The following is a 3,172-nucleotide window of genomic DNA, read 5'->3' on the forward strand; positions in this document are numbered from 1 at the left end:
TGGCTGTATATTATCCCCAGCATAGGCAGTTCTGTGTGATGTCTGTAACAGAAGGTGAGTCCAAAGCATCACACATGAAGAAAGGCATGAATATATCAATACTGTATACTGAGGAAACTGCAATTATGCAAGCAAATAATCAGGGCAACAATATTAGATGGCGGAGACAGAACGGGGAAAAAGCACTGTTTAGGCGCATAGCAGAGCTCAGAAGAGAAGGAGCGCTTTTTGACTTTTTGCATGTAAATTTTGTTGGAATAATTAGCAGACGCCATGTCGCGTTTAGAGAGCAACTGATGTACCTAAACAGTGAAAGCCCCTACAAGTGACCCCATTTTGGAAACTAGACTCCCCAAGGAACTTATCTAGATGTGTGGTGAATACTTTGAACCCCCAAGTGCTTCACAACAGTTTATAATGTAAAGCAGTAAAAATAAAAAATCATATTTTTTCACAAAAATAATTTTTAGCCATCAATTTTTTATTTTTACAAGGGTAAGGTAAATTTGTCCCCAAAAGTTGTTGTGCAATTTGTCCTGAGTACGCTGATACCCCATATGTGGGGGAAAACCACTATTTGGGCGCATGGCAGAGCTCAGAAGGGAAGGAGCACCAATTGACTTTTTCATTGCAAAATTGGCTGGAACTGAGATCGGATGCCATGTCGTGTTTGGAGAGCCCCTGATGTGCCTAAACAGTGGAAAACCCAACAAGTGACCCCATTTTGGAAACTAGACCCCCCAAGGAATTTATCTAGAGGTGTGGTGAGCTCCTTGAACCTTAAGGTGATTCACAGAAAATTGTAGCGTTGAGTTGTGAAAGTAAAAAAAATCAAATTTTTTTCCACAAAAATGTTATTTTAGCAAAAAAATTATTTTCATAAGGTTAGCAGGAGAAAATGGACCAGAAAATTTGTTGTGCAAATTCTCCTCAGTACGTAGATAGAAATGGGAATGGGAGAAAACTATTGTTTTGGTGCACGTCGGGACTCGGAAGGGAAGGTGTGACATTTTGGAATGCAAACTTTGATGGAATAGTCTGCGGGCACTTTTGAAGAGCCTCTGATGCACAAAACTGTGGAAATGCCCCACAAGTGACCCCATTTTTGAACCGATCTACTGGTATGTGAATTTTATAATGTATTGACATTCGTAAGTTGTGTAGAGTGCATCAGGTTGGTATATGTGAGTAGTGGAAGGGGTGTGGGAATACAAAAAATGATCAAAGAGTCCATTTACAAGTTAAAACTAGTGATGGATGAGCTCTAAAATGCTCATGTGCTCATTACTCGGGTCAAGCAAATTGGAATACTAGGGTACTTGACCCGAGCAACAAGCCCAATGTAAGTCTATGGGAAACCAGAATATTTTTACAACAATCCCCCCGGGGGTCCTTTTATGGTCTAAAAACTTCCAAAAATGATGGAAACTGCACGGGAACATCATGGCGATCGCCCCTGGAAGCATTTCTGACTCCTAGTTCCTAGCTGTGAGCAATGTTGTCAGAGTTTCACGCCATTTTTACAGGTGCACCCAAAAACATACAAAAACAAAACCAAAATGGATTTTGCTGGGAAATATGTTAAGGTACATCCTTTTTAGGGTAATGGTTTGTTTATAAGGCAAAATAATTTACCCCAGACCAAAACATTCCTCCACCACTTGAGCTATATTCACACGCAGCGTTTTTGATGCGTTTTTCAACTTTAACATTGCTTTCAACCAATACAAATGCATTCACTGGGAAATGTCATTGTAACATTTAACAACCCTAGCTGGCCATGTGGTGTGTGACACATAAGGAGACACATCTTGTTTCATTTATTAAGGATGGACTCTTAAAGTCACAAAGCCTATTTTTAGAGGGGCATCAGGTGGCATTAATTTTCTTAAAGGGCCATTATTAAACAGTGGGTCTCCTATGCAGTGAGTGGCTGGCCTGCCAAGAATTACGATGCACCCCAATACCCCTTTCATGAGAGGTACAGGAGGGCTTCCTGAAAAAATGTTGCATTGAATGCAAGGCCTGCCCTGCTTCCAAGTCATATGCACCCCAATAAGCCTTTGAACCCATGTACTGGATGGCCACAGGAAAACCCACTGCACATTATTCAGTTGGTCCTGCCATACTTTTTTCTCATGTATCAACTGCAAGGCCTGCTCTGCTACCAAGTCATATGCACCCAATAAGCCTTTGAACCCAGGTACAGGATGGCCACAGGAACATCCACTTCACATTATTCATTTTGTAATCCCATACTGTTTTCTTATGTATTGATTGCAAGGCCTGCAGTGCTACCAAGTCATATGCACCCCAATAAGCCTTTGAACCCAGGTACTGGATGGCCACAGGAAAACCCACTTCTCATTCTTCATTTGGTCCTGCCATACTGTTTCCTTATGCATTGAATGCAAGGGCTGCCTTGACCCAAATTTGCATGCACCACAATCCCCATTTGAAGAAACATGGAGGAGGGCCTCATAAAAAAACTGTTCCATTACAAAGGAGCGGGTCTCCTAGACTCATAATGCCCATACACTAATGGGCTGACAAACATTTCCCCATGGGGGGTACATTTTTTACAAATATACTATGGGCATCATAGACACCCTTGCCAAAAAATTGACTGTAGCAGCACGGAACACGTTCAGAGTAGTGATCTAGTGGTGAATGAGGAGACATTGCTGAAGGCCTCATCAGAAACTAGGCCCAATGTACATGAGTGTGTCTCCTAGACTTGTCATGCCCATACATGCAGTGCATGGGCTGAACCCTGGTGATCTAGTGGTGGAAAATGATGAGAGGTGGAGGAAGGCCTCATTAAAAACTAGGCCCAATTTAAAGGAGCGGGTCTCCTAGACTTGTAATGCCCATACAGACAAACATTTCCCCATGGTGGTAAATTTAAAAAAAATATACTATGGGCATCATAGACACCCTTACCAAAAAGTGACTGTCTGTCACAGAAAGGAACATGTTAACCCTGGTGTCCTAGTGGTGGAAAATGATGAGAGGTGGAGGAAGGCCTCATTGAAAACTAGGCCCAATTTAAAGGAGTATGTCTTCTAGACTTGTAATGCCCATACACTAAGTGTATGGGCTGACAAACATTTCCCCATGGGGGGTAAATTTAAAAAAAATATACTATGGGCATCATAGACACCCTTGCCAA

The sequence above is a fragment of the Ranitomeya imitator genome, chromosome 4, assembly GCF_032444005.1.
Source record: "Ranitomeya imitator isolate aRanImi1 chromosome 4, aRanImi1.pri, whole genome shotgun sequence".
NCBI classification, from domain to species: Eukaryota; Metazoa; Chordata; class Amphibia; order Anura; family Dendrobatidae; genus Ranitomeya; species Ranitomeya imitator.